Consider the following 24,031-nt stretch of genomic DNA (forward strand, 5'->3'; position numbering starts at 1 on the left):
GAGGACCTGGGTTTGATTCTCAGCATTGCATATATAAATAAATAAATAAAATAAAATTTCATTGATATCTAAAAAATATTTAAAAATGATTACTCTGATCTCAAAGTAAACAGAGAATATAATATAAAACTTAAAGTTTTAACTTCCAACACTAATGTGCCCATTAAGTTTAAATCATTGACTGTGACACTATAACCTAATATCCCCATTAAGACTGGTGAAACTGGCATGATGCATATTTAAAACCCAAACTTGCAAACCAGACTCAAGGAAGTGAAAGGGCCAAGGAAAAGACGAGCCAACAATTTGGTCCTTGCTGTCTGAGGTCAGCTAGGACTTAGGGAATGATGGGATCTCTCTCTGGGCCCTGCAACTCTGGGTGAGTCACCCTACCCCGCAATCAGTGGGATCAAGAGCAGAGAACAGGAAGACAACCAGCACCTGTCCCCACATTCCTCCAAGAGGGGAGTCGTCAGAGAGGAAAATGTCCCTGATTCTTCCAAGGGAAGCCATATGTGGTCAGCATGACTGGCCCACCCTGGCAGAAGGCTCAATTGCTGAAGGCTAAAGGAGCCAAGAGGCTGTACTCCTATTCCCAAGGTGATCCCCTGCAGAATCTCACCTGACCCTAAGGGTAGGTAGGAAAAAGGCCGGTCTTGGGCACTTGATCTTAAAGTCCTGACAGGAGACTGTAACCAAAGCACAGTCCTACATTGACATTGGCAATGACTCTTCATGTAACTTGACATGTACACTTACACCCGTCCTCCCACAGTAAACAGACTGGGAGGTTAGAAAGAAAGTGTTCTAAAAGACACTGTCACAGTCACAAGTTTGCTCTAAGTCAATTTGAAACCTACAAATTTTCCTAACCTCCTACATAGGGAGAGGAGACTCAATCTGTTTTTACCTGGTACGGTTTTCTAGTTCTAGATGATCTAAAAGATGTACTATGGCACATAAAAGCCCTAAATGACTTTCCCAGGAGAGTCCAAAGTGACACAGCTAAAGGGATCCTTCAAATAACAGAGGTAATTCCCCCAAAAAGCTATTACAGAAATCAGATGGTGTTCCACATCTCAAGAGGAGACATCTGTGCCATTATTATGAAATTAGATGTCTTCCTAAAAACTCTGAAAGTTTCTATAGCCTCGAATGGCCTCCACTCACACACAAAAAAAAAAAAATGTCACACCACACCTTAAGCTCTATTAATTTTCTTTGTGGTCTTGAGCTAGCTGATAACACTGACCATTTTGTGCTAATTATTCACAGAAATTAATGCTTCGCTGTGTTGTTTATTGCTGTCTTGGCATCATCCCAACCTCATATTCCCTAGTACCTTCACCTGCCCACCACTGTTTAGCTGACTCTTTTGCTACTGTGACTGAAAGACCCGACCAGCACAATTGGAGAGGAGGAAAAGTTTATCTGGGGGCTCATGGTTTCAGAGGCCTTAGTCCATAGAAGGCTGCTGCATTCCTCAGGGCTTTAGGTGAGGCAGCTCAGCATGGCAGAAGGATGTGGCAGGGAAGCAGCTCACATGGTGATCAGGAAGCAGGGAGAACTGTCCACTTGCCAGGTACAGATATATATCCCACAGTTCTGTCCCTGATTCCCACCTCCTCCAGCGGCACCCTACCACTTCAGTTACCACTCAGTTAATCCCCATCAGGAGGTTAACTGTTCAGAGGAATGATTGAGGCAGGAGACTGATTATCTGTAGGAAGATAGAAATGGGGACCTCCAAGAATGGGATCTCACCACCCAGATTAAAACCCTACATTTTGATTGTTTTTTTTTACATTTTTTTTCTTTACATTTCATTATGGCTGCTGTACTAAAAGGCCCCCACGCACACTTGGATGCCCAGCTCCTCTCCTTGGCAGACACATCCTAGCCTCTTTCAAGGCTTCCATTCATTTTAATTCCCAGCATCATTGCCCACTCCTCTGTCTCCTTTAGCAGATGCTCTAACATCCATTCCAGCGCTCCTCCCTGAGGTGTCAAACACAGAGTGGGACGCCTCCAATACCACCACAGCCACCCATCACACACTTGTTAAAATTTTCCTATAAACCAGGCACAGTGGCACACAAATTTAATCCCAGTGGCTCAGGAGGCTGAGGCAGGAGGATGGTTAGTTCAAAGCCAGGCTCAGCAAAAGTGAGGCACTTGGCAACTCAGGGAGACCCTGTCTCTAAAGAAATACAAAATAGGGCTGGGAATGTGACTTTATGGTCAAGTGCCCCTGAGATCAATCCACAGTACCCCCCCCCCCAAAAAAAAAAATCCTACAAAACCCTGCCTCCAGTTAAAGTAAATTTTCTCCTATCTCCTCTCTGGGATCTCGACTCTAATCAGGGAATCTTCCTCCTATGCAGAAATAATTCTTACATCTCTTTCTTCACCCACTGGACTGGAATAGGCCACTTTTCTCAATTCTCTCTATAATTATTGGTGTTGCTGTTCTGACTTATCAAAGGAAAAGACAGAGGCAGGAATGTTAGGTCGCACTTGATACAGGCAATGTCGTTTTGAACTATCCTTCATCTTAGAATGGGGTCAACTCATGGTCACTCTGACTCAGGCTGACCTGAACTCTAGACAGTACTCCATCACCATTCAAGGAAAGGAAATTGACCTGGGACTGGAATCCTGAAAACACCTGGTCAACGTGGAACAGTGACCACCTCAAAAAACAAAGATGCCAACCAAAAGGACCACACCTGCCAGTGGCCTAATCACTAGAATGTTCTCCCCCACTGCCCAATGTCTATCCCTGGCTAGAAGTGGAACAGTCTCAGTTTCCCCCCACCTCCCTCAACAGGTTTGTCCAGAATAAACCTGGGTCACTGTGGAATAGCCTCCCCCTCTCTCTTGATCTCCTTCCTTCAGTTCTTTCCATTCACATAGAAACCCCAAAGCTAGCAGCTAAAACACGGGTTCTCCTCCGCTATCAGGTCCCGCCCACACTGCAGGAGTTTTCTCGCTTCTCAAGTAAGGCCTACTCAACTTACTCTTCCCTTCTTTTACTGCGGGTGGATTTGATTGTTCAAAGTTGTGAGATAAGAAACTAGAAGGAAATTGGCAATTCAGGGATTCTAGTCTCATCGCAAAATTTTGGTGTCAGTACCAAAAAGACAAATAGTTAAAAGTAATATACCTCATTGTATTGATTACAAATTTAAATGACAATCAATTTCACCTGTGTGCTTTTAATTCTTTTTTTTTTCTTTTGTTTGTGCTAGGGATGGAACCCAGGGCTGTGTGTTTGCTAGAAAAGTACTCTCCATTGGCTGAGCTAACTGAGGCCCTTTAAACATTATTATGTGGCTTCTAGAAAATTTAAAGATATGTGCAGGCCCACATTTTATTTCTATTGGAAATTCTCTTCCTTTTCATAGCTCAGGGTGCTTCCTTAAAAGAACAGAGTTCAAGCCAGGCAGGGTGGCACATGCCTGTAATCCCAGTGGCTTGGGAGGCTGAGACAGGAGGATCACAAGTTCAATGCCAACCTCAGCAACTTAGCAAAGACCTAAGCCACTCAGTGAGACACTGTCTCTAAATAAAATATCTAAAAAGGGCTGAAGATGTGGCTCAGTGGTTAAGCGCCCATGGGTTCAATCCCTGGTTAAAAAAAAAAAAATGTGGATGATCTTCTTTGATCCAGCTATAACTCTCACAGGTCTTTTGTTAGACTCCCATTAAACAGTAGGAGAAGTCTTAAATCCCTGGGGTAGGATGGTCCAGCAAGAGTAATTACATTGGTATCAGGTCCCTGCCACTGAAAAGCAATTGGATTTCCTATCAGAAGATTGCAAAAGAATATATCCTTTAAATCTAGCATCATGAATCAGCCTTAGTTGCCTGGCATCAGAGCCAGTAGGGTCTGTGGACTTGGTACAGGGGGCTGAATACCCTAAGCAATATTATTTATACCTTTGTGCTGAAGAGTTGCATTATAGGGTGTGGCAAAACCAGTCCAATCTGTGTTTTTAAATTTTGTCCAGAAGAGAATGGATGGCTATCAGTGCTTCTCTCTTAAGAGGGTTGGGGTGTTATTTCTTCCTGGGATGAATTACCACCTCCTAAACAAAAGCTTGGTTGGGATAACATTGAATGTGCTTCCAGGTCCCTTCAGCCTAAGTGGCTTTTTTCCTAGACCTCCAGTAGATCAGGTAATTTCCTTTTCCTTGACCAAAACTGGAAGTAGAGCATGAGTGCTGGTGGCACATATAAATGGAATCATTGCATTTTGGGTGTGATAACCATCTTACCCAAAAAGGATTTAAATCACAAAACCAGTCCTTTCCTAGGAGAGAGATTGAACAATCCAGCACATAGAAAAACAGTGTCTAGACTGGGTGTGGTGGCACATGCCTGTAATTCCAGCCAGGTAAGTTAACCCTTCAAGGACAACACCTGAGAAGGGGGGAGCTTCTTCTCTCCTTTCTTTCCTCCCCCTGCCAGCTGTTACCATGGAGCCCAATTAGTAACATCCTCTCTTATTCTTGAAATGTAAACATCTCTGTGAAGTTCAGCCCAAGGCCAGAGTCCTAGATAATGCAGGAGGATGCAAAGTTGAAGGCCAGCCTCAGCAATTTATCAAGGCCCTAAGCAACTTTGTGAGGCCCTGTCTCAAAATAAAACATAAAAAGGACCAGGAATGTAGCTCAGCAGTTAAGTGCCCCTTGGTTTAATTCATAGTATCAAAAAAGGAGGTGGAGGCGGAGTCGGAGGCAGCGGAGGATAGTATCTAAATCTCTTTTTCCTATGTTGCATTCAAGGTGTTTGAGCACAGGATGTTGGTGGGTCTGACCTGCCCCCCTTATCATCATCCCTTACCAGCCATCCACTAGAAGTGAGCTCCCCACTGTCAGTTGTACCCAGGGTGCTTTCTGGGTCTTTTCTTATAGTAGGCATATTGATATTCAGTGGAGGAGGCCCTTTCTATGCTCTTCTTTAGGCTTCCTTGAAGATCCCTTTGCCAGGTCTGCCAACCAGTCAGAGCTGGCTTGAGTTCTGTTCCTCCCAGGCACCCCCTAAAGGCATTGTCCCCTAGCTGAGAGGGGTTTATGTCAGTTTATTCCCTCCATCCACTCAAGACTTTTTTCTTATGTCTAAGGCACTCTGTTTAATGAAGGTCACATTGACCATACAGAGATTGTTGGGGACCTCTGTCTACAGAAACCAGCAGGGCCATGTGGCAGGTGCCTGCATACTTGGGGACTCCAGAAGGTCCTTGTACCTCAGCTCTGTGGGCAGCAGCCAGGCTGAAAGCAGATAGGTCCACTGGCCAGAGGAAAATCACAGCATTGGGCTCAGGGCACAGAATGTGAGGAGCATGCCAAGCTGCTTTGGTCTCAGGTTCTTGTCAGGGCCTGAGGGGCTTTGCCTCCTCAATATGAAAGGGCTTGCCCAGAGTACCTACCTGCCCAAGATATTGGTGCAGTTGGTGGTCCCTTAATTGGGCTCCAATTTGTAATTAAAAGTGTTGTAGGAGGCAGATGAGGCAGGACACTGAAGGGAGCAAGAAACAGTTTTATTTGGCTACAGCCAGGTTCAGAGGGCACAGCTTTTGCTGTAATCAAGCAATCCCCTGAACCCCAAGTTCAGGTAGTTTCAGAACTTTATATCCAGAGTGTGAGGGGAGGGGCTCAGAAGTTCACAATCTGCAGAAGTTCACATAAAAGCAGCTTTTCCTTCACTGTGCTGGGAAAGTTAACCCTTCAAGGACAGCGCCTGAGAAGAGGGGAGCTGCTTCTCCCCTTTCTTTCCTCCCCCTGCCAGCTGTTACCATGGAGCCCAGTGGGTAACATCCTCTCTTATTCTTGAAATGTAAACATCTCTGTGAAGTTCTGCCCAAGGCCAGGGACCTAGTTAAAAGACTCTGTTTTTCTTATCACACTCTGCATTCACAGACCCAATTCCCTTGAAAAAAATATATATATTTTCACACACACTAGATAGTTTATAAATGTTTGTGAAACACTAGTAAAGAGGTGTTCAGCACCTGAAGTGCTGATATCTTTCAGACCTGGGGCCAAATTTAATTATTGTAAGATAAAGCATCAGGAAATAGGAAGCTTAACTACATTGAACTCTTCTGTAGAGATTCTTCTGCTGATAGTCCTAAGATCAATTATGGTGAAAATTCTGGAGAAGTTTAGTTAAGATTTTCTGTGGAGGAGGGGGTATCGCTACAAAAGCTTGTTTCTGCTTGCCCCCAATGCCAGTCTACTAATGAGGACATAGTTTGAGAAAAAAGAAAAAGAAGTTTATTATTTGCTTTGAAATGAGAAACACAGGGGACTATAGTTCCAGAGGCTGTGATTCTGCCCGCGGGGGGGAACAGCGGACTTTTAAAGAGGTGGTTCAGGAAGACACACACACATTCCAGTTGTGCCCTGTTGGGGGCCATAATTCACTCGTAGACTTGGTAGATGGCTGTTTCTCAGTTCTTCTGGCACCATCCCTGAGGATGTCTGGTGTGTGTGCTCAAGGACAGGGAACATGGACTAGGATGGGCAGAAGGGTAGTCTTGCTTCTCCAAGGTTAGGGAGGGGAAAAGGGAAAAGAGAAAGGATAAAATAATGTCAGTTGAAAAAAAAAAAAACAACCACAGTGAAAGTGTAGGAAGAGTGTTTTTTTGGGGGGTGGGTACCAGGGATTGAACTTGGAGGTGCTTGACCACTGAGTCACATCCCCAGCCCTATTTTGAATTTTATTTAGAGACAGGGTCTCACTGAGTTGCTAAGCACCTCACTGTAGCTGAGGCTGGCTTTGAACTCGTGATCCTCCTGCCTCAGCCTCCCGAGCCATTAGGATTACAGGTGTGTGCCACTGCACCTGGCCTGGAAGGGTTATTTTGAAGCATGAAGTGGACCCATGTTATAAGAAGAATGGGATGGGCTTGTGTTTCTGGTCCTTCATCTTCCCTAGACACAGACCCCTCATCAATGACTTTGGGTAAAGGGTCCCTTAGAGAACTTGACAGGATGATGTGTTCTTAGCCTCTGGCCTGCCTCCTGGGTCTCCTAGTGTGTACAGTGAGCACAGAGAGGTATCAGGGACTCTGGACTCAGTTGGGGTTCTATGTGAAGCAGCAGTGGCATGCAGAGTCCCTGTCCCTCATTTCTCCCAGGAGTAGAGAATTTACCTGTTCACACTCTGCAGGAAGATGGGTCTCCAGTCCACTTTCCATTCAGTGCCTGGCCCCTCCCTAAGGCTGGCAGCAAACCTGTAACTTTCCAGTTCCTGAAACAGGCTGAAATTGAGGTGACCCCTGCATCTTCCAGGTTGCTCTGCCTCTGAACTTCCTTGGGGCTGAGAGGGCTGCTCCTCCTCCATGTGCCGAGTGTCACTGACTTGGGCTCTGTCTAGCACAGGGAAGTAAGTCTGCACGTGTGTGTTGCCTGTTCTTTCTCACTTTGCTGCCTTTTCTCTTATAGAAGTTTTTTCTGTCACTTTAATTATCTGAAAATGAAAAATACAAATAAACCTTTCTATCTTCCTTCAAAACTGGCTTTGAATAAATTGTATTTCCAATTTGACTTGAAGTATTTGTGGAGTGTGAGTAGTGGTAGAGTCCTCCTTTGTTTTTTTTTTTTTTAACTGTGGGTGAACCTTTCCTGTGAGTGGAAAGACAAGAATTACCTGGAACATCACTTTAAAAGTACTTATGAAAATAAAAAGGAAGACAGAAAGTGAAAAGTTAATGTTATCTCTTCTGTCAGAGTTAAACCTGTAGGGCTGGGGTGGTACCTTTGTTGTTCAGTACTTTTTTAGCATGCAGGAGGCACTAGGTTCAATACCAAGAACCACCAAATAAATAAACAAACAAACAAATAAATAAATGAAAATTAAATTTGTAGTCTGGTGAGCTTCCTAATATGTAACAAAAAACATGTTTACTGTAAACTAAAAGTTAAATTTCACAATGTATGATTAGGTAGAGCCAATTTCAGTTATCAAAGCTTATGGTTGAAGTGTAGCCATTGTGAGCTCCCCAACATGTGCAGCATGTGTCATGTGGACAGGAGTGCAGACCATGTGGCTCTGGTCACCACCCCAGTGGTAATCCTCCTTTGCTCTCAGGCTTCCATCATAATGCTCTGGTGTCCTAAGTGATCCTGTCTTACCTACACACCTTCCCTTTGCCCTCTGCAATTTTAAATTAGGCTATTGTGTGGATCTTGACCCAAGCTCCTCCTGTCAGAGCAAGGGACAGTGCTGCGTTAGAGATGAAAGCAGGTGGATTTCCTTCCCACCTAGGTATGCTCACTTGCCAGACTTTGTTCAGTAGCATGCCCCTCTGCAGAAGTCATGTTTGCTTTGCCCAGCTATCTCCGAGTGCACATGTGATCCCTCAGAACAGCCTAGAAAGAAGGAAGACACAAAATGATGAAGGCAATATTGTTTTTTTAAAATCAGTACTTTTGCCTCTTTTATCTTCCCTAGGCACAAATACTACATCAGTGTAGCAGAGGTTTTCGTTTGGAAACTGTACTGGATGCTGTGTCCTTGCCCACTGTCCTGTCTCCTGGCATTGCATGTCCTCAGTGCCTGGGGCTCCCACATCGTGCCCACTGTTGCCCTTTGCCCTGGACTCTACATTTTATTCTAGGCATTTCATAGCTTCTGGTCTGATTCCCAGGACTTTGATCTATTTGCATTTGACCTTTGTGCAGGATGAGAGATAAGAGTCTAGTTTTATTCTTCTATATATGACCAGTTTCCCCAGGACCAGCGGTTAAAGGGGTTGTGTTTTCTCCAGTGTATGGTTTGGGCACCTTTGTCAAGGATCAGGTAACTGTATCTAAGTGGGTTTGTCTTTGTGTCTTCTAATCTGTATCATTGGTCCATGTGTCTGTTTTTATGCCAGTACTGTTATGGTTTGGATGTGAGGTGTCCCCCAAAACTCACATGTGAGCCAGTGCATGAAGCTTCACAGGAGAAATGATTGAGCTGTAAGACTCCTGACCCAATCCGCAATTTCATCCCCTGATAGGGATTAACTGAGTGGTTACTGAAGTGGTAGGGTGTGGCTGGATTAGGTGGGAACTGGGGCATGGCTGTGGTGTATATTTGTATCTGGCCAATTGAGACTCTCTGTCTGCTTTATGATCACTGTGTAAGCTGCTTCCTCTGCCACACTCTTCTGCCATAATATTCTGTGTCACCTAGAGCCCCGAGGAATTGACCAGGCTTCTATGGACTAAGACCTCTGAATAAAAAAAAACAAAAAAAACCAATCAAATAAACGTCCTCCTCTTCAGTTGTACTGGTCAGACCCTAAATTTGGTCATAAAGGATATGTTTGTGAAAAACTAGTAAGGGGCTGTCCAGCACCTGGAATGCTGATTTCTTCCTGGCCATGGCCAAGTAAGAAGGGGCAACATGAAAATCTTTTTGCCCTCTGCAATTTTAAATTAGGCTATTTATCTACGCTGAACTCTTTTGCAGAGACTCTTTTGCTGACAGTTCTAAAATCAGCCATGGTGAAGATTTCTGGAGAAGCCCAGTTAAGACTTTTCTGTGGAGAAAGGGGGGTGCCACTATAGTGTGATAAGCATTAATATCTTGGATTTGATTGAATCTAACTGTGCCTCAGACTGAGTCTATAGTAACCACTTGTGACATTAATGCTATAAGGAAAATGGCTGTGCTCATTCTCGCTTCTTCCACATGAGAGAGGGTGAATGGTGTTGGGTAATCAGTTTGGAGTTTGTTTGGGGAAATCAGGTTGGTTGAGGGGTCTGTGACAAAAGTCTGGCTTGGGAAGAACATTTTAAAGTCCTCTGGGGGTGGTGCTTCTATGAGAGAGAAACAAAAAGACATGAGTACTGAAATGAGATTAATGCAAAGTAAATGTTACAGAATCTGGAACAGGTCAGTGAATACCATGAAGATGATAGAAATCAATAATCTCTCACCAGGAGGTGTGAAAATTGAGAAATTGTTTTTATAATAAGGCCAGAGAAAACAAGGCTGTTATTTGGGAGTGCACATCTTTAAAATTGCTAGAGTTATTAGAAATGTAAAGACAATATTTAACCTACTTAATGTCATCCAATTTTTGTAGACATTTTTATTGGCATGACTTCTTTTTAAAATAAAGATCCCTTTATTTCCATTATTTAGGGCAACATAATCACACTAACAAACATTGAATAGGAGGTTAGGCACATCCTTAGGCTTTAAACTTACTAAAACTTCTGACTGGCAGTTTCCCTTGATAGTTATCAGGCACTCCTTCCTGGGAATCTCTCTTTTGTAGCCTCCAGTCTTACATATTCTTGGTGTGGATAACACTGGTATACATGTTAAGGAACATGAAGGTGTCAATTATTTTTTTCTGGTAAATGCCCAGGGGTGACTCCAGGCTGTGGTGATGGAGGTATTCTGCTGGTGATGAAGTGTCTTGTGGGCGAGGAGCCATTCTGTCAACTGTGCCTTGGCCTGCTGTTTAGGACACGCTGGCCTCCCTAGGCAGTCTTCATGAGCACTGCGCAGCCCTTCCTCCTCCCTGAACATAAAGAAAAGTTAGGGGGAGATGGAGCTGGGTGCTTCTCTTTCCCCAGAAGGTTTGGCTCATAATATCTTGGGTGATTCAGCCTTTGGAAATAGTTTCTTCTGAATTTAGGGGTCAAAAAGGATATAAAGTTCTCTGGGGATAGTGAAAAATGCCATCTTTTGGCATTTTCTCCTCATGCTTTAAGCACTGAGTGGTGTGTATGTGTGTGTATGTGTGTGTGTGCATGTGTGTGTGTGCATTTGTATATTGTATGAGAGAGAAAAAGTGAGAGATTCACTGTGGTATACTGGCAGTATTTCTGGAGGAAAAACATCATGAACTTGTAGAAATAGTCTGAAAATTCGCTGGGCTGTAGGTCATGGTAAATTTCAGGTGAGAGGCAGTACCGCTGCAGGGTCAACTGTCCCGTCTCCCCACTGCTCTCCCTGACTGAGGGCCCTTGTCCTGCAGGTGGTGTCAAGCCTCCCCTGCTTGGCCTCCTCCTGGGCTTTCCTCTTCCCTGAGATCTGGCCCTTTCCCCACTCGTGGCTCTCACCTGTTCTTCCCCCTCCTGGATGTCTCCATTTCCCTCATGCACTTATTCACATTACTCTGTGCCGGGCTTTCTGAAGTCGTAGTACTGCAGGTTTCTCCTACACTGTTTTTCCTCTTGTAATTCGTTTAATGTATTTTGATATCCTTTGATGTGAGAACTTAGAATGGTATTTGTGAAATAGGACTGAAATGTATTTTTACAATTAGGTTTGTCTTGGCTCATGTTGTGATTTTTCCCCCTCTAGAATACCTGTTATGTCATCAATCGGCTTTGCCCATAAAGGAAGCCCACTGAAAACTTTGTTATCTCTTGGTTTCTTCTTCCTTTGTCTGCTAATTCTGTGCTGTTTGGAGTATCATAATTGGAAAGTCCTTTATGTACAATCACGTGTCATTTAGATACAGGGATATGTTCTTGAGGAGAAAATGATTGCACAACATCACTCCCTATTCACATGATCCTGGTGGCACAGCCTCTTGCACACCTAGGCTCTGTGGTGTCGGTGGTTCCTGGGCTACAACCTCCCCAGCATGTTGCTTTACCAAATCCTGCAGTTGACAGTGCATTAGGTTTATTATACCAGCACCACTGCTCACACACAAGTAATCTCATAAAATAGGCACCCATATGTGTGTCATATGTTTGGTCACCCTATGTGAAAAAGAAAAGCTGGCAGTCTGTGATTCAGACAATGTTGACAATTATTACACAGTTCTTATGCCTATTAGGCTTGCCAGATTACTTTCTTGGCCACCAAAATGTCTATTTTGGAAATTTATAAAATTCTGCAAGGCTAGCACGTGGAAGAAATGAACTTTGGTGACATTGATTTATTCCTAAGACACATGCCTCCTTTCACTTACCCCATCCTTCTTTGACATTATCAGAAGTATTAGAAATTATTGTTTATCAATCATTGTTCCTCTTGGTGGTTGGTTAGGTTTGGTCTGGAGCAAACAGATGCAGCCTTCTAATTTTTCTCATCCCTAGTGAACACATTGTGACCACCTGTATGAAATGTTTTCTACCACACAGCTTCCAGTCTCCTTGAGCGCAGAGTTGGTTTTTTGTTTGCTTGTGTGTTTCCAGATGGGTGATATTTTAGGTTCTCAGATAAGAGTGGAACAAAATAATTATATTTCTGAAGGAAGGCAGACATTCAGTAAAGGTCCTGTTGTTTATGTATACTCCCAGCACTATGACTCGGTGTTACTGCTTTGTTTGGTGGGATTCTTTCCAAATTTTTAACTCCCCCTCAGCAAAATTCCAACTTTGTCAGCAGGCATTTCTAAGGGCAGGTGCTGTTGGGAGGATTAATATTAACTGTTTTCTGCACAGGAGGTAGTAGGCTTCATTAATCCATGTATTAGATATCACCTACAAAAACATTAGGGGTGACCCAGGAGCATGCTTGACTTCCTGGACTCCACAAGAAGAAGGTGTTTTTGCTCTGCTGGTGCTTTTTTTTTTTTTTTGGATAGTTCAGGTCTTATATTGGAGTGCTTCCATTTGGGGAAGTGAGTGCACACCAAGAGTACAAGTTTTGATGATAAAATCATGAAATAAATATTTGGAGACCACAAAGTTGTGAGAATATCCCACATGATGAGAATAGTACCCTCATGCTGTCAGTCTCTCCTGCCCTGCACTACACTTTTCTGGAATATTTTAGAATTAAGTGTTCTTTGAGGATGTGGCTGTGAACTTCACCCAGGAGGAGTGGGCTCTGTTGGATCCTTCCCAGAAGAATCTCCACAGAGATGCGATGCAGGAAGTCCTTAGAAACCTGGCTTCAATATGTAAGGGTGATGCTTCATTACATAATCAAACACTGAGTAATTGAGAGGGTTTTTTTTTTTAAATTTTAAACAAAAGATTAACCCCAGGGGTGTTCAACTACTGACCCATATCTGTAGCCCTTTTTTATATTTTATTTAGAGACAACTGCTCCATAAGTTGCTGAGGCTGACTTTGAACTCGAGACCCTCCTTCCTCAGCCTTACAATCTGCTGGAGTACAGGTGTGGGCCAATGCGCCTGCCAAGTGGGAGTATTTTCTCCTGTGAGAGGAATGCCTGGAGAGGGACAGACAAAGCAAGTCTTGTCCTAAGTGTGCCACACCAACTAGGGTGGAACACGGGAAGCACACAAAGTAAACAGAGTTCCTTGAACCCCTTGGAATGTATGCTGCAAAATCTTAAGAGGGGTTTTAAGGGAAATTATGGGGTGAAACTCACTCTACAAAGGTTGCATACTCTCTGTGAATTAGAATGGCCTACCCTAGGTGTGGGCTGGCCACCAGAAGGATCTTTAGATGACAGAGTCATTGCTGAGGTCCTTTTATTAGTTGTTGGAACCCCTGGACACCCAAACCAGTTCCTTTATATTGATTGCTGGCAAGAGATAGTACAGAAACAGCCCCCTTGGTTGGGAGCCTCTCTAGATGGACAGTCCAAGCTGATGTTAGCCTGGAGCATAGCGACCTCTAAGATTCAGCAGAGAGCAGCTAGAAAAAGAGAATCTGACAGAGAAAAGACAGAAGAGAAACCAGCTTTGCCCAATAAGCCAGAAGAAAATCCACCACCTTAGGTGCCACTCTACCCAACCTCACCCAACCAAGACTACTGGAACAGCAGCCTGCCCCACAGCCCCTTCTCCCCAGAGGCAACAGGTGATAATCCTCTAACACCAGCTATTCCTTCTTCCAATTTGTCTTCAGAGCCAGAAACTTCCCCAGAACAAAAGACTCCTCCACCTCCCAAGACCAGAATGGGAACCTGTCCTAAGATGAGAGCCACTACCCAAAGCAGAGTTCTCCAGATGCCCCTATGAGAGGCTAGAGAACCTGCCTATGTTGACCATGAGGGATATGTTCAATGGGGACAATGCATTTATATGTATCAGTTTTTCACCTCCACTGATCTTTTAAATTGGAAAAATTATACTTCCTCCTATACGGAAAAGCCCCAGGCCATGATTGATTTGATGCAATCCATTATCCAGACTCACCAGCCCACCAGGGTAGACTGTCACCAGCTTCTTCTGACTGTTCAATACAGAGGAGCACAGATAGGTAACTTGAGTAGCTTTAAAATGGCTAGAGGAACATGCTCCAGATACACAAGGCAACATCTAAGCCTATGTCCAGGCCCAGTTCCCTGACACAGACCCCAGGTGGGACTCCAACAATGGGGAGGGCCTCCAAAAGATAAAGAGATATCTAGAAGCCCTCATAGGAGGTATAAAGGAAGGGGTAAAGAAAGCCCTAAATATGAACAAGATATCACAAGTGCTCCAGAAGCCTGGTGAAAGCCCCAGCGAATTCTATGAACAACTGTGTGAGGCCTCCCTGCTCTTCACTCCCTTTGATCCTAAGGCACCAGACAACCAGTGAATGATCAACACAGCCTTTGTGGGACAAGCTGAAAATAAAAATTAGAAGGATTTTCTGGGAAGTGTGCCAGTGAGCGACTGAAGTCACCACTACAGAGTTTATCAATCAAGACCAAGAGGCCCAATGAAAAGCAGACAGAAAGATGAAGAAGAAAATGGATTTCCTTGCAGCTGCCTTTATTTCAAACTCCGAAATCATTCAAAGGGGCATCCCACTGGAGAAAAGAAAAAAAAAAAATCAAAATCAGGGTCAAATTCAAGGCCAAAGAAAAATCTGGCTGGAGGGACCATCTCAACCTGGGACTAAGCTGAAACCAAACAGGTGCACCTACTGCCATCTAGAGGGCCACTGGAAGATTGAATGGCCCCAACCAAAGGACTGGGCTGCTGCTGCTCCTTACCAGGACAAGAGAGGTGAACTTATTTGAGGGTGATACCAGCCTTACAAAGAGGTCCCCTATGATACCAGCACCGCAAACACCCATCTGATGCCCCTGAAAAAGATTTTGTGGGACTGGAAGCCATGGAAAATTATGATGAGGACTAGGACCAACTGGGCTCCATCCCTTTGGGCCCCAAGGAGCCTATGGTCTGAATGGACTTTATGGTGGACACTGGGGCTCACCACTCAGTGGTGACCAACCTGTGGGCCCACTTTCAAAGAAACAGACCACAATTATTAGGGCCACTGGCAGCAAAGCTCATCATCATTTCCTGTTGTCCTGGCAATGCAATTTAGCAGGCCATGAAATGAGCCATGAGTTCCTGTACATGCCAGATTTCCCAGTGCCATTGATGGGAAAACTAGGGCCTAGGAAAAACTAGTTTTTTTTTTTAAATTTTTTTATTGTTGGCTGTTCAAAACATTACATAGTTCTTGATATATCATATTTCACACTTTGATTCAAGTGGGTTATGAGCTCCCAGAAAAACTAGTTTTCTTAGGCTGCTAGGAAAACTCCAGGCTCAAATAACTTTGATGCACGAGGTCAGGCAGCCTTATCATTGGGAAAACCTGAAGCAAGAATTTTAACCCTCACAATTCCTCAAGAAGAGGAGTGGCATCTCTTCAGCCAAGTAGAGACACAACAACAGAGGCCACAGCTTCCTTTCCAAGTGCCAGGAGTGTGGGCAGCGGACAATCCACCTGGACTAGCCTCCCTGGTAATAGTGGAATTAAAACCAGGAGCCATGCCAGTGTGCCTGAGACAATATCATATTCCTCATGAGGCACAACTCAAAATTTAAAAACATTTAATCAGACTTTTGCAACATGGGATTCTCAGGCCTTGCTCATCACCATGGAATACACTTCCTTTGCCTGTCCAGAAACCAGGAACTGATTATTACTGGCCAGTCCAAGATTTACATGTATTTACATGTATATTGGTGACTGCATGACCAATGTGATTTTGCAATCTGTACAATCAGAAAAATGAGAAATTATACCCCATTTGATTCAAAAGTATGAATTGTCAAGAGTATTGTACTGTCATTTGTAACTAATTTTTAAAAAGACTAAGAGAAGTGGGTATACTATAATGGATTCACTATGTAAAATCAGAGAACCTGCCAATTGACTAATTGCTTATATAATGCTACTGACATAGAGTTTAAAAGTATTTGTATATTTTAATCATAATATATATTGAGCTCATATTCTTAAAAAAAAAAAGAAAAGGGGCTAATTAACTCAGGAGGAAAAGGTATAAAGTATGGGAAGGAAATCCTTAAACTTTTGGGTGCAGTGTGGGCTCCTAGGAAAGTTGCAGTTGTGCATTGCCAAGGTAATCAAAGAGGAAATGTTGTGGTTGCTCAGGGTAACTGGAGAGAATCCAGTCCTCCTTGTGGGAGTAGATCTAATCCTCAACAGTATAATAGGGAGAAGTTCATCTCAATGTAAGTGAGCCTCCTGACATAGCTTACTTAATTGAGCCTTTAAGAGTAGCTGCCTGGGAGAAACAGGAAGAGAATCCAGTCCCAGATTTAAATGCTGCCCTTCTGCCTGACCCCCTAACACAATAGGAGGCAAAATATTCCCTGCATGAAAGTAATTGGTTTAAGACTAAAGAAAGAATTTAATCCCCCAGGGGGATGGTGGAGATTTTCTGATGGCCACATAGCCATCCTGGAGATTCTAGCCCCAGCCTTTATCAGGCAGTTCCACAGGGGAACACATATTGGATATACAGCACTTGAGACAGTTCTGAGTCAGCATTTCTATGTCCCTCTGGCTCACAAGCACCACCCAGATGATCTGTGAACAATGAGAGGTTTGTGCTCACAACAGTTCTTGTCAGGGGCCAAAGCTTCCACCAAGAATCCAAACTATAGGAGAAGAACCTTTTGAAGACTTGGAAGTAGACTTCACTGAGCTACCACGCTCACTGGGCTATAAATATCTTTTGGTTTTTGTGAGCTCATACGCTGGCTGGGTAGAAGCCTTTCCAACCCATACTGAAAAGGCTATGGAGGTAGCCAGGATGCTCCTCCAGGAAATCATTCCCAGATTTGGTATCACAATAACTATTGGGTCAGCTTTTGTGGCAGAGGTGATAGAATTACTGGCCGAGAGTTTGAACATCAGATGGTGGATGCAGTTAGAGAAGATAATGCTAAGTTAGCCAATCCCAAAAAAACAAATGCTGATTTTTTTTTCTTTGATATAAGGAAGCTAATTCATAATGGGATAGGGAGGGGGAACATGGGAGGGATAGAGGAACTCTAAATAGGGTAGAGGGGTGGGAAGGAAAGGGAGCAGCAGGCAGGGGCTATTATTAATGATGGCTGAATGTGATGATCATTATTATCCAAAGTACATGTATGAGGACATGAATTGGTGTGAGTATACTATGTATACTGATAAATCCAACCTGTTTTTCTCTTAAAATTGGGAGCCATCTCGCCAAAAAGCCATGAAAAGATAATTTCGGCTTTACTATAAATTACTGCAAATTCTGAACCTGCTTGGAATGCCTGCCCGTGCCTTGAACTCACCCAAGCCGGGCTCTCTGACCAGATAGCAGCCCTCTCTGAAACTTTAGTGATGCCTCATGAATCTTGGCCTTCCCTGGCCAGATAATGACCCTGTCTGAGGCTCTAATTACCTTCATAAATCTGATGTCAGGGCCAGCAAAAATTGTGTTATGCTCGTCAGAGTTTTGCTATCTGTAACCCCACTTTGTGTAACTTTCTGGGCTATAAAGCTGGGCTGCAGGAAAGCTGCTGTCTTGTTCCCGAGGTTTTTGTGGAGAGAGGCAGCCCGGCTGGTTGAAATAATAAGCTTGCTTTAATTTGATTTTAATTGGAGTCAGTGGTCTTTTCTTGCGTCCTGATCTAACAATATAACCAGAGATATGAAAAATTGTATATGTAATATATATAATAAGAGTTGTAATGCATTCCACTGTTATATATAAATTATATATAAACATCAGATGGAATTTACATATTGCCTATGGGGTTAAAAATTGTTGGATCTGGGGAGGGGCCCTCATGAGTGAAGAATGGCTCTGGACAAGAATAAGTCTAGATACTTATTTTCTACTTCTGTATAATAAGACCCAGGAACTAAAGAGTAAAAGGCCCCAAGGCTAAGATTTGGTGAAGAATGTATTGGCAGAGTTAGACCCCACAACACCCTATGGGTCGGTGAAACCCCACATAATAAAATATTGTTTTGGAATTCCACCCAGTAGCCAGAGAAATCTACTTGGTTTGGGGAAGATAACCCTGGGGATTAGGGCCTAATATGCAAAAAGCCCCATAAGAAACAAATTCTTTTTAACTGTATGTGTCCAGACACTAACAGAATCAGTTCTTTTATGGCATCCCTGAGATCCATAAATTCTGGAGTAATCTGGCTCTCTCTAACTGGAAAGCATCTGATGTACTATTTTGGATTTGTGGCATATACCTAACTCCCAACAAACTGGAGGGGAACCTGCACAGTTGGTACTATTAAACCTGGGTTTTCCCTACTGCCCAATGCAACTGGAAAAGACCTAGGGATCCTGTTGATGAGGATCTAGGGCCAAGAAAAAAGAGATCCACTGGGCAAGGGCTTGATCTGGGAGGTCACCAATCTTGGGGTAAAGATGAGTGACCACCCCAGAGGATTATTGCCACTTATGCTCCTGCTACCAGGGCACAAGATGGCAGTTGGGGCTCTAGGATTCCTATTTGCATGCTGAACAGAATTATCCACTTACAAGCTATACTAGAAATTATTACTAATCAGACTGCCACAGGCTTTGACCACATAACCACACAGCAGACCCAGATGTGAGCAGCTATCTATCAAAACTGCTTAGCATTAGATTACCTACTGGCTGAGAAAGGAGGAATATGTGGACAGATCAACAGTTCAGATTGTTGCATCCAAATAGATGACAATAGACAAGCAGTTACGGATATAGCCAACATAAGAAAACTAGCACACGTGCCAGTTCAGACCTGGAAGGGCATTAAAATTTGGGACCCAAACATGCTTTGGGGGACGGTTTTCAACTCTTGGTAGATTTAAAAGCTTAATTGGTATAGTGGGTATTCTGCTGTTAACCTGTGTATTGCTCCTATGTTTGGCTCCACTGTGCATTAAAACTATTGGATCCACTATAGAAGCCGCTGTTAAAAGGAGAACAACTAAGGTTTTGGTATTATATAAGGCTTTAAGCCAAGATGATCATAATTATGCTCTTTAATTTAAAGGATTAAATTATGAGAAGCAGTATTAAAGGGGGGAATTATAGTGGCACCCCCTTCTCCACAGAAAATCTTAACTGGGCTTCTCCAGAAATCTTCACCAGGGCTGATTTTAGGACTGTCAGCAAAAGAGTCTCTAAACAAGCGATCAATGTAGTTAAACTTCCTATCTTCCTATTGCTCTATTTTACTTGGCCACTGGCCTGGAAGAAAGCAGCACTCCAAGTGCTGGATGCCCCCTTACTAGTTTTTCACAATCATCCAGTATAGTAGTTTGTAGAAGTGTGTTTGCAAATGCAAAGTATGATTTTAAAATGAAAGATCTTTTGACAAGGTCTCTAACCTGGATCTGGGCTTCACAGAGGTATCTACATTTCTAAGATAAGTTACCAATTGGGCTCCATGGTAACAACTGACAGGGGGAAGAAGGAAAGGGGAGAAAAAGCTCGCCCCTTCTTAGGTGTTGACCTTGAAAGGTTAACTTGCCCAGAACTTTCACTGCTTTATGTGGAAAGTTGCTTTATATGAACTTCTAAGCCCCTCTCCTTACATGCTGGGTATAAAGTTCTGAAACTACCTGAACTCAAGGTTCAGGGGATTAATGAATTACAGCTAAAATTGTGTCCTCTGAACCTGGCTGCAGCCAAATAAAACTATTTCCTGCTATCTTTGGTGCCTTGCCTCTTCTGTTCCCTACAATGCTGGGACTCAGGAACAGCAGCCATTGGCATTCTTAGTCATATCTGCTTTCAATTGATAAGGAGCTATAAGGAGCACTAGTCGTAGACCATGCTTAGCTATGACTGGTTACAATTGGTAGGGAGCACAGCTCCATGGACAAGCACAAAGAACATGCCCAGTTGCAATTACATCATCTCACTAGACATAACGGACATAGTTCACTGGGTTTAGCCAATCTCCAACATACACCACCAACTTGGAATGGTATTTAAACTGCTTGCTCCCCATACTGAAGAGCTTCGCTGAGGACACCAGTGAGACTGGCCACCTTGGTGTTCATCCTCAGATCAACTCTTCCATTCGGTGATATCCAACCACTGGCTGGAGAGAACCACCAGACAGCATCATCTTCTGCTCTTCCACTAAGAGAAGTCACATGGCATCAAAGGTACTTTTGGGGCTTGTGGTTGCCCTAGGATCCTGTAATATGTTTGTCATGTTTAATTGCCCTAGTATGGTGTGATTTACATATAGTGTTTAATTAGTGTGTGTTGAGTGCTATGTGGGGTGTCCCAGCACACCCAACAACTTTTGCATTAATTGTTTATGTTTGATGATTGGTGTGATAAAATACACACTTGAGTTCAAAGACAACCCGCCTACAAGTAATTATCAATAGCGCTGCTCATGATAGTCACCTCAAAGGATAACCTATATAAGCCCAGGGCCTTTCTTTGTTCTCGGGGCTCATTTTCCACCAGGAAAGTGAGTCCCATGGCATCATTTCACCCATGCATTCCCTGTTCCTGCGTGAAACTTCATTCCTGAATAGAGAGCTGAGCATTCATCCCGGTCTTTTTTTTTTTTAGTTCATTTTTTTAGTTTTAAGTGGACACAATATCTTTATTTTACACTTATGTGGTGCTGAGGATCAAACTCAGTGCCTCAAGCATGCTAGGCGAGCACTCTACCACTGAGCCACAACCCCAGCTCCTCAGCCCATTTTTGAACTTTATTTAGAGACAGGGTCTCACTGAATTGCTTAGCGCTTCACCATTACTGACACTGGCTTTGAACTCTTGATCCTCCTGCCTCAGCGCGCCTCCCCCCCCATTACAGTCTTTTTTCTGGGTTCTTGTTTTGCAAATTTTGAAGAATAAAGTCCATGGGAAAAAAAAATTCATGGGCAATCACGAAAAGGAAGAGTTAAAGCAGCTGCGTTTATTTAAGTGACAAGAAATAGAACACTCACCATTGGGGGAAGTGGGACTGATAGCAGAAAAACTCATTTCAGGTTCTGGTCAGAGCATGAAAGACAATATTTGTGAAGTGGTTAATGAAAAGGCATTCTGGGGGACCGTAAAGAAGGAAGGGGAGAAGGGAATAGGAAACATCTTAGAATGAATGGAACATCACTTTCCTATGTACATATATGAATACACAACAAATGTAATTAATTCCACATCATGTACAATGAGAAAAATGGGAAGATGTACTCCATATATGTATAATATGTCAAAATGCATTTTATTGTCATGTTCTTAGCTATTGTCTCATACCTAAGAACAAATTTTAAAAAAGAAAGAAAAAAAGAAAATGCATCCTGAGTACCACCCTCCTTCTTGTAACTTCCATCTGAGTTCACCTCCATCTTCCATTTTCCAACTCTGAGGTAAAGGAGCTAGCTATCTGTTGTACATTATCCTTGGTGATTAGTGGGGGCTTTTTCTCACCTCCTGTTCGTCAGGGCCCTGAATTTTCACCCGGGACCTGCCTGTACCTTCCACCCAGCTCTCCCCTCCAGCTGCCTTTCCTACGTCCTCTCATTTTTCATTTAAAGCAAAAACTGTATTCTGAAAATGGATCACTGGACTGTCTATTTCTCACACTTTCAGCCGTGAACAGCACACTTATTTTTACATATCGTGGACACTTGTTGTCCTACTTACAAATCGCCTTCTACACCAGGCGAAATAGAAAAGTTTCCTGGGAGGATCAGGTTCCAACAGGGCAAGGAAATCCTGCTTGAAAAGGATTGGGTCAAGTACCTGTCACTCTGGCCCACTTCAGCCAAAGATAGGATGACATAACTGTCACTCCATAATGCTTGTACCTGGGGTAGGACTGTCCAATCCGGTGCGCAGATAGACAGGAAGGGCGGGCTTCTGCAATCTCTAGGGCTTTTCTTCCTCACCACATCCGGTCCTTCCTCCTCAGGTCAGGCATCCGCTGCTCGCGAGTGCCCGGTGCGTCTGCGCAGCCTGTGAGCCCTGGGAGGACGGTGAGTCCCCCTGTAGGCCCACCGGTTAGTGTGTGCAGAGGACTGGCGGCACCCTGTCGGCACCTGCCGTGGGGACCCAGCCTGCGGGTGAGCTGCTGCGTGTGGCCGAGTCCGGGCTGGCAGGTGGCGCTGGGCCCCTGACCCCTGGGCCCGCGGGGCTGGTCCCTGTCTCTTCCCTGTTGGCGACCTCCTAGGTCATCCCTGGGCAGCCGATCCCAGAGAGCGCGGTGAGCACGTCGTGGGAAACGAGCGCGAGGACCCGAGATCTGGAAGCAGCACGCATTAGTGGCGCCAGGACCTGGGGGACAACCCCTCAGTCCGAGCCCCGGGCTCAGCAGGGCCTTTACTTTCAGACGTAACAGCTCTGGGTTACTTTGGGCCAGAGAGTTGGTCGGTTCTATTAGAGGACGCGCTATGCCCTCTTTGTAAGGGGTCAAGCTTGTCCTCAACCTAGGGACTCAGCTCACGCAACTTAGGGACTTTTACTGCACTAAGACCAAAGGGGAGTTCTTCAGTCCCAGTTGTTTTAATTTCCCTTTTGCTGCGGAGGGTTGGTTCTTCACGACCCTGAGGTTAAATGTCAGTACACAGAGCTGCTGTTGTGTCAGAGTGCTACGCCATAGCCTGTGAGCACTTAGGCTGCCAAGTTTCCATTAAAAAAAATAATAATTTTAGAAATTTTTGTCTTTATATGTGGTGCTGGGATTGAACCCAGTACCTCACACATGCCAGGCAAGCGCTCTGCCACTGAGCCACAGCCCCTGTCCCCAAGTTTCCATTGTGACTTACCACAAGCCCAGGAGAGTGTCAGGGGATCTTCAGATGTGTTCTGAGTGTGGCAGTGGGGCCCCAGTGGGGCCCCATCGACCCTCCTTTCTGGACAGAAGTAACTTGTACTCCCCACAGACACTTCCAAATGTGCAGGAAGTAGGATCTCAAACCAATTTTCCATTCTAGAACCCCACTTCTCCAAGGGCTGGCAGCAAATCCTTAAAATTCCAATTCTCTCTCAGCATTCCTCATGCTAACTGCATCTTGTGAGAAATAGAAAGTCAGGGGTTCATTTTCTGAATACAGTATTTAAACATAAATGTAAAATTGGGATGTAAGAATGGTAGCCTGAGGGTAAGAAGAGCAGGATGGAAGGTTACAAGCAGTTAACACACAACAGCACCACCGCCTGTGATATGGAAGATCAAAGTCCCTGCACCTAAACAGCTCTTGACAAATGAAGTCAGGCAAGGGGCAATCTGGACCAACAGAGGTAGAAACTTTCTGTTTAGAAATAGTAACTGGGTAAAGAAGAACTGTGTGCCAAAATACATTCACCCCAAGAAGACCTTCCTGCCACAGAGAACAGAGGGAGGTGGGGCAAGAAAAGGTGCATTTCTTTAACCCAATAGGAGACAGTAAAACCTAGCTGACATTCAGAGGACACTGCCCGCCCCAAGTCCTCAGCTAATGAGGAACTGGGGGAGGGACCTTCTGCCCTAGGATGAAATGCTGATTGTCACAGCTGTGGCTTTGCCACATCTTGCAAATGCCTCGCTTCCTGCTCTACTGCATGTTGCAGACCATTCTTTGGGTTTGCACAGGTGAGCATGTGTCTCACACTCACCAGGGCACACTGTGTCAACATTTGTTCCCAAGACTGCATTCAAGTGGAGAGTGTTTTAATGGTCGTAGTTTCACTGAGTACTGGATGCCAATTTTTAAAGGGTTTTTTGTTTGTCTTGTGGTGGTTTTGTCTGTTTTTATTTTTATGTATCTGCATGTCTCCCAGGAGTGCAAAGCAGAGAGGAATGACCTGGAATTTGAGTGTTAAAAACTACTTATGCCTCTCTTGATCTTGCCCAGGAACAGACACCTTTGCAGTGTCTTTAGGCCACTTTTAGGGT

At 44.0% G+C, this 24,031-nt stretch overlaps 1 protein-coding gene and 1 long non-coding RNA gene across 3 annotated transcripts in view; one reads left to right on the forward strand and one right to left on the reverse strand.

Annotated features, from left to right (window-relative positions):
- Positions 1–21,053: 21,053 nt before the first annotated feature.
- LOC125616321 lies at positions 21,054–22,053 on the reverse strand. The gene is made up of 2 exons (XR_007346943.1): positions 21,640–22,053; positions 21,054–21,533 (listed from the first exon to the last, which is right to left on the reverse strand). It is a non-coding gene; the product is annotated as an uncharacterized LOC125616321 (long non-coding RNA).
- Positions 22,054–22,077: 24 nt separating this feature from the next.
- LOC107153230 (zinc finger protein 709) overlaps positions 22,078–24,031 on the forward strand; it is a 33,412-nt gene continuing 31,458 nt past the window's right edge. The window contains exon 1 of one of the 2 annotated variants that reach the window (XM_048801344.1): positions 22,078–22,220. The gene's annotated coding sequence lies outside the window, so the exon portion shown is untranslated. The remainder of the gene's footprint in view (positions 22,221–24,031) is intronic. The other variant, XM_015498752.2, reaches the window with a different exon arrangement.

This window comes from Marmota marmota, unplaced genomic scaffold, assembly GCF_001458135.2.
Source record: "Marmota marmota marmota unplaced genomic scaffold, marMar, whole genome shotgun sequence".
Taxonomy (NCBI): domain Eukaryota; kingdom Metazoa; phylum Chordata; class Mammalia; order Rodentia; family Sciuridae; genus Marmota; species Marmota marmota.